We start from the raw sequence: 8,727 nt of genomic DNA, 5'->3' as shown, positions 1-8,727 counted from the left end.
CTCCAGTTTATAAAACAAACGAAATACAGCAAAAACAAGTTCTGTATGAAAAACTTAAATTCGCTGTATTTTTTTAACTATGGTATCTGAAGCTACATAAACTAATTACAGACATAGATATACCATACAAAGTTTTAGAGCATGGAGACTGTATAAAGGAGCCAAATCTCTATGTATGAAAAGTGTCCATCAAAAAACAGTAATTAGGCGGCGCCACCATACACCGAAATACTTCCAAAAACAACCTACGTAATTTGGTCGGGTTATTTGTTGCCTTATATGGTTCATGTTATACTCATGTCCCAGAGCCTAACTAGCGCCACCGGAGAGATTAGGAACTATTATTTAAAGCTTAACGCGGTCACTTTTACAACAATTCTGCCATAAGAGATTGCGATCCTTTCTATACCATCCATATTTTAGAGCAATCAAGCGAGTCATTTTAAAATGAGAGCGGAACTACGTTTGTATGGAGAACCGAGCTTGCCGGAGACATTTATGAGCTTGTGTCACTAACTACTAGTGGATCTCGTTTTATATACGACACGTAATTATTATTTTTCTAAAGTTCAAAACTCCACTATTGAATTTTTATCCGGACGCACCACCGGGAGGTCGATTCTTATCAAAACTGGTCTTGCTGCTCCACTTTCACTTCATGTCGCATGTGCATGCGTGAGCGATCTTCAAGCTCGTATCAATATAAGAACAAAACCGTAACAAGTTGTAAAATTTGAATCGGACTCCAGGGTATTTGACTACTAGTCAAATCAGTGTCTTTTTTCGAACTGTCAAAACAATTTTGGTACTATGGAATTTATATGAAACACTAGCATGTGACGTCATAATCAAATTACCTACTCTTTATAGTTTTTTACGGGTTTTAAAATATAAATTGTGTCAAAAAATAACTGCTGTCTACGTTTCTCTATTAATCTTCTAGTGCTTTTCATGTATGGTGTAAAATAATGTATTTTAAATACAGTCAAATACCCTAATAAAACGCATGCAGGCATGCTGCGTTTAAAAAAAATGGGTCTCAATAAAATTTACATCAATAATATTCCCCCCTTAAAGAAAACAATTTACACTGGAGCAATACCTCACCCACCTCATACTCGTATTTATCTTACGCGCTACGGTTAATCTGAACCCAATCACTTTAAAACGCGGCGTACTCATAGTAGACCCCAATATTTTTATGCCGGAGGAGGGCTCGATATTTCAATTGTTCAGTGGACCGACAGAGTTTATGGATGCCGCACTGTGGGTTGAAATCGAGGTGCCGCGGACAAAGGTTTAGAATTACATTTACAAGTATTGTTGAATATACAGTTGGAGATAATTTAGAATTAAATCATCAATTCCGTGTTCTTGCCTCTTTCTGAACCGTCCTAACCTAATTTTGTAACTTGATTATTTAAAAAAAACCGGACAAGTGCGAGTCGGACTCGCCCAGCGAGCTAAGCACGGTCGTATTTTTATCGCCTGTCACCATCCCTGTCACGTTCTAACAAGTATGTAAGTGCGAAAGTGACAGGCATAGTGACAAAAAATGCCACCATGCTGCCACCATAGGGTTTCGTACTTTTTAGTATTAGTTGTTAAAAGAAGCGAACTATTTAAGCATACATTGACCTAAAAACTTGATAAGACAAATGCAATTTAGATTTTTTCGCCCTCGGCGGCTAAAGAATAAAGTGTATCAAAAATTACAAATTTACTTTTTGTCCACAAGAGCTGGCATTCGACTCACAGTGTGCCGTCGAGTGACGTCGTAATAGGGACACAAACATTACCCCTTTTAAATTGAATTTGGACCAATTTATCAGTCGCCCTGATAAAATACGGCGCCCTTTCAAGCAGTTTATATGGAGCTGTATTTGGTTTATTAAATGTTTTGCTTCGTTCATTAGGTTTTTGATTTGATTAGCTGCTGAACGGTGAAGGTCGAGCCGCTGTAACTGAATGTTTTAGTAAGTACCATTTATAAAAGGTGCTATGTATTATGTATTAGGTAGACAAAAATTTTATACCACTTATGCCTTTCTCTTTCTCTTCAGACATAATTTACGCAAGTTTCACAACTACTCAAATTTTTCTACCACACTTTTACTAAACTAGCAATCAGTGCGTGAGGCACATGACATGACCTATTAGAAAAACCCTACTCTTGGGATCAGAGATGTGGAGCAGATATAGTGATAGCGGTTCGCCAAAAAACGCTGCAACTGGTGTTAAAGCTATGAAAATCGGCACGATTGATCTTTAGTCCATATAAATCAATTTGACCCGAAGCACCAAAAAAAAAAGGAGAGGAGTTATGACATCTTTTTTTGTATGGAAAAAAAATATTTTTATTATTTAAAGAGCATTCTGAGCCAGTTCTAAAAATATATCACATCATTACATTTACATCATAATAAGTTTATTATGTATTGTGCCAGTAGCGCACATAATCTCCAATAATACTTTCTTTAGAATTAGTAATATTTCCAGCACTGCGCAATAGAGATAATAAATAAATATGAAACAACCTCAACTTAATGAGAGACGTTCGCAATAAAACGCATACTGCATTTTAAAAACGTTGACGTGGATTGGATATTGCGAGTGCCCACGTGACCGCCCCAAGTTCTAAAATCAGAAACAATTTACAAAACATGGGAACCGTGAGCTCATCGCTGGCGTAACTAGAGTCCGTGAAATCTGGGGGCCTAGCCCAGATAACAATCATCGACAAAATAAAGAAAAAAAATATCGGGATGACAGACGCTACGAAAAGTCACGTGACTAGATATTTCCATATTTAAATTTCGATTGTCATCGTGGCTAGGCCCCCTGTGCGTATATGGGTTTACGGCGACGAGTGATGTCGAATATTATTTTCAGGTCATGCAGAGCGAATAGTGTTCTACAATATTATTCTAGGTCACATTCAAGCCGAATACCTAGTGCTGTCGAAAATTACTTTTAGGTGACGCAAAGCTTTTATTGTGAGTTAAGTTATGCGTCTTTCTTGTGAACATCATAAAATAAATGGACTTCTAAAAGCTATGTACTGACATACAAGGAAGAAAATGTGCTGCTAGTGGCCGAGAGGAATATCCTCCGTGAGATACTGGGCCCAAAAAAAGACCAGATGGAAGCTGGGCAGTTCTTACGAACCGTGAGATTGATCTAGAAAACCTAGGGGCTGAACTTAATTATGGGGAGACTAAAGCTCACAGATTCCGTTGGTTGGGCCATCTTGAGAGAATCGATGAAGATCGGAAGATCGGAACGTGAAAAGAGCATACCTGGGCCGCCGTCCTATCGGACGCCCCAGATATCGCTGGTGCGACATGGTGGAGGCGGATCTGCGCGAACTTCGAGTCAACAATTGGCGAGAGGTCGCACAGGACCGAGAAAAGTGGCGCTGTCTTGTGTCGGAGGCCAAGTCTCATTTCGGGTCGCTGAGCCAACTAAGTAAGTAAAAGCTATATGATGAAAACCGTATTAAAATACTTTCCACATTTAAAGGACTAATTTTATTTGAGGTCACGTTTAAATCGAATACAGTGGTGGAGCAAATTTTAAGAAGCTTCTTACTACAAGAGATCAAATTATACTAGGTTCGAGAGTACAGAGGAGTAGAAAAACGTTTTGTGAATAGCAAGGTAGCTGGACGTGATGCCCCGCGGCCACTTCGCGTAACTTAAGTTATTGGGTTTAGTCTGTTTAGCTATAGAGAAATAAGTAAGCTTAGAGCGCTAACTCCTCAGTTTCCTTACTTAATAAGTTGTATGGGAGGTATGGTAAAACGTATTATAATTATAATATAAAAAAGAATAAACTCGCTTAAAATATTAACTTAAATATTATTACTTACAAATAAGTTTTCGCAAAGCTCGCTTAAAACTTTTCATAAGGTCAATGCGGCCAAATGTGTTATAGGGCCATTAGGGCTAATTCCGTACACGAGCGTATATTTCTTTTCAACCGTAGGAAGAAAAAGCCCATCTGCTTTTCATTGCTAAAACTAAAAGCAATCGCTGCTTTGTCGATGAACGGTACGGAATTTGCCCCTATGACGGATTTGGCAACATTGACCTAAAATGGGTTTTTAGCTAAGTATGGAGACCACTCTTAGCCTACTTATTTCTCTATGGTTTAGCTCATATCGTGGAAAGCTACGTTCCTGGGATTTGGCTCAAGGCTCAATTTCGTTTTATACAGTCTTGTTAATTGATTCTTGGAAATACGATCACCTTGTAGAAGCCTTATTTTGAGGTGAATATGTCGTGTCGTTAACACGCGATCTTAATTGAATGAATCATTTGTTGCAGGATTTAGCTCGTTTCAGTTTGTGAACTCGATTATACTAGGTACTTGTAATTTAGGTGGCTAAGTAAAAAGTTACAACATTAAGAGATCTATGCTCCCGTTAAACGTCGGCCTCATTTACCTCCCTGAATATTGACATGATGGAAAATTTACAGAATTTTATGTATTTTAGCTATCTATGGCCGGTCGGGCCGATTTATTTTTTTCTTCTTTTAAATAATTATAAAATTTAGGAGCGAAAACATGTTTCATACAATTTTTTTAATGCTCCTAACTCTTATAATAATGAAAAAAATAAAACAAATCATAGATATGATTAAAATACATCAAATTGTGTAAAAATATTTTCAATAATGTTAATATCCAGAGAGGAAAATAGGTACTACCTACTTTTGTATGGAAAGGCGGGTTCGGGGCGGTCATCCCCTTTCGTCTAAATTAGAAACATTTCCAGCTAATCATGAAATATTTTACAATTACGTAAGGAGACATGACATATTTTGCTACTTAGTCAAACGTATCAGCAACTGAAAGATGCGTTTACCTAACTTACAAGTCTTTGCTTCATAGCGCGAAATCTACTGTAATATAATCAATGTACCCAGCGTTCCATGAACGGTACAAAATGGCAAACTCGGGTCCAACTCACGACACAGCTTCCTCGCAAAAATACAATATTTCGCCGTTCAAACTTCCGCCGGCCAAGTTTGATGAGTTCGACACACAGCCCGACACAAACTGACAACTTTCACAATAGCCGGCCTTTGAAAACTCGACAACAATTTACTTTTGTGTTTTTATTTCTGCCTACGTTAACCGGGTGTTTTGGACTTGGGTGTATTGATGTTGGGGATTGGATGGCGGAAATGTTACTGACAGGAACAGGCAACATGAATATGTATATTCTATTTTTTTTAACTATACCTAAAATACTACGCCAAACATTTTCTATGCAAGAAACAAATGAAGGTTCTGTACAAACTTTCAATTATTTCATGTAACTATAGGTATAACTTAAATGCAAAAGATTTTTGACCAGAAGTTTACTAAATATATCTATCTGTGTACAGCGCCAGCCATCTATCGGCTAATCGGCTCTCTAATTTGAGCGACCTTAATGTATGTAGATAATTCTTTACCCACCAAAAACATTTTCATGTAAAATGTTGCCAAGACGAAACCATAAGGCTCTCACTGTCAAAAAGTTATCAGATCTCTTGTAGAGCCAAGCTTTTTACTCTACAAGCCCTAACTTCACAAACTCTAACTAAACCTTAGTCAAATTATGTGGCTGCCCAATCCCAAAATGCTACGTACTACATAAAATACGTGAAGCGATCGAGATTGGGCGGCGCCCTAATTTCAATCGGGATAGCGGCTGGGCTGTGCCGCCAGCATGGAAGCCTGTGATTCTTCAGCAGAATGCCAGTGAGTGTTGTGACAGTGTAGTGGACATAGTGAGTTCGTGCTGTGTGTCGCTACAAGTGTTAGGTGACCCAAACCCAAACACATCACTATGCCCGCCTACAACGACAGCGCAAGAACCGCAAGAACTCAACCGCGCCCTCTCCGCGCATCTCTCCGCGCGCGCGCAGCGGGCGACGCGGCGCGCTGCAGTACGCGATACACGGCCGTCGTGAACGCTGCTCGCACTGTTAGCGCTGGAGGAAGGAGACCTAGGCTCTCCGAAACATGTCGCGCGAGTGACTAAAAACAAGTGTCTTAACCGTAAAATTAGTTAATTTAATTAGTTTATTTAGGTAAGTTTACTTACGCGTAGTAACTCGTAGCGTTGAAAATGGAGAGACTGGCCACAATCACTCACTAGTTACTAAACACGTACACACACTGAACTAAGCAAAACGACACACACAACACGAAACAACAGACACACCTCGAAATTATTATAAAATAATAAGCAACACAGAATATAACACTGAGGAATAAAACATCTCAATCACCCTTGAGACTGACAGTGACATTAGGAATTCTTTTTTGCTGCATAAAAAGTAAGTTATAGTATGTAGGTTCCAAGTAGGTACGAACACAGCAGTCATAAAAATCAAAAGCGAGGTGCCCCGGCAATGCCCCGGCTTCGCACAACAAATTATATACCTAAACCTTTCTTAATAACCTCTCTATTGATAGGTTAAAACCGCATGAACTTCCGTTTAGTAGTTTTTGAGTTTATCGCGAACATACATACACACAGACAGACGCGGCGGGAGACTTTGTTTTATAAAGTGTAGTAGTAATATGATCACGATCGACAAGAAATATCATAATATTTTTTTATGTGACTGCTACATAATTAAAGCCAGTAAAATACGAGTGTGGGTTTATCTATGTGTATAGGAACCGCATGTTATGACCGCCATTGCAACTTTTGTTCACACTCTAAATAAAACATCATCACGACTCACAGGCCAATTCGAACGTACACTGATATCAGAATGACATCATTATCTTATGTCATTCAGTTATCGTGCATTTCGCTCGTACTTGTCCGTACATGTGATGGCGCGGGCGAGACGCACTTACGTTCGAATTAGCCTGTGACTCAGGATGCTAGAAACGAGATCAAATCAAATTCCTTTGTTTTTCAGATGTTCGAAATATGAATATCACTATTACGCATTAATAACATTTCCACAAATAAGAAATTCGCTGCAACACATAGACATACATAGTATATACAAGTAGTTACTGCAATGCAACAGAAAAGTTTGAAATGGATTCTTTTTGCTGGCCGTTAGTTGGTTGCTTTTGACGGCATCATAGAGGATTTATGATATGTGTAGATAAAAATTATTTCAATCACATTTGCTAGTAAAATATATTATTCCAGGCAGGGGCGCAGGGCTCATTTTCGCTGTCATTACTCCAAAGGATATGATGAATTTTTAAGTTAATTAAATAAAGCTAAAAATAAGTTTTACTTTATTTTATGAAGACAGTTCTTGTTGTAAAATATTTTCGGACATTTTACGTGTTTCGCTACTACAGTCAACCACAAAAAAAAATTATGACAAATTCTCAGGAATATCTTGGCAGCAACTAAGTAATTGAAATGATCGAATCGATAATTAAATATTATTGAATGAGTGGAGGATTCGCATTAGAATGTAAATAATTAAACCAGTAAACTTTGAAAATATATTTAATTTAATATTGTCTTCGGTTACCGCGATAGTTACTCATGAAATAAAACTATGAAAACGGATTATATCGCGTATATTGAATTTATAATACATCCCGACGTTTCGAACTCTTTACAGCGTTCGTGGTCAACGGGTGACTGAGGAAAAATTACAAAGTGCAAAAATACCCACATACTAAAATAATGAACAATCATAGACTACAAACTTTAAGGCTGGTTGTACATGCAAAAACCGGTTCATAAGGCTAGTTATACACTATAATTATTTTTCAAGTAAAGATATATATATATACGCGATAAAAACTATGCCGGCTCCAACCCTTCACCACGGACCCGAGAAGATTTAATTCCCTCCTAAATTGTAGGAGGGTATCCCAATATGGGACCGGCAACAAACTCGGCGGGACACATCTTTTCAAAACATCAGAATGTCCAGCATCATCCAACACTAAGGTCTCACAGTCTATGTCTCGCTTGCTCCTTTATCAGGTGGACTACAGGATCCCAAGCTGGTGGTAGAGAAAAGCCATCTTCCCTATTAAAGTTTGGATATTTCTTAATCTCAATGGCCTCGCGCAGCATTCTGGGTATGTAACGCTTCTCCTTGGCAAGAACCAGAGGCTTATCAAACTTGATTGAGTGATTGGCTTTATCCATGACATGCTCACAGACAGCAGACCTAGGTCGACGGTGCTTGACATCAGCTATGTGTTCCTTCACCCGAGTGGAAATGCTCCGTTTCGTCTGCCCGACATATGATAGGCCACACTCACAGTCCAGCCTGTACACTCCTGCAGTCTGTAGAGGGGTATTGCATTTTACAGGCCTCAGGAATTGTGACATCTTCTTCATTGGCTTGAAATATGTTTTTATAGAAGCACGCTTCAAGATGTGGCTGATCCTGTCCGTGACCCCCCTGACAAAAGGCAGAATGGCAGGCCTGCGCTCGACTGTGGGGATCTTAATGTGGGACCTCTGGTTGACCCGCGGTATCCTGAGCTCATTTGCCTGGAGCGCGCGCCTGTGTATAGGAAACCTACTCATACTGATAGGTACTTAAATGGCAAATCGCATCACCATCCCAGTCAACTTGTTACAGTAGGCAAATCTTTGTTTCAGAGAGCCCAGAGGATATGTGATGACCAGCATCTGGCCGCGGAGCTCCAGCATGCCAGGCGCGCGCTCCAGGCAAATGAGCTCAGGATACCGCGGGTCAACCAGAGGTCCCACATTAAGATCCC

This window comes from Cydia strobilella, chromosome 7 (genome assembly GCF_947568885.1).
Source record: "Cydia strobilella chromosome 7, ilCydStro3.1, whole genome shotgun sequence".
Taxonomy (NCBI): domain Eukaryota; kingdom Metazoa; phylum Arthropoda; class Insecta; order Lepidoptera; family Tortricidae; genus Cydia; species Cydia strobilella.
Note: the sequence above shows the minus strand (reverse complement) of the source record.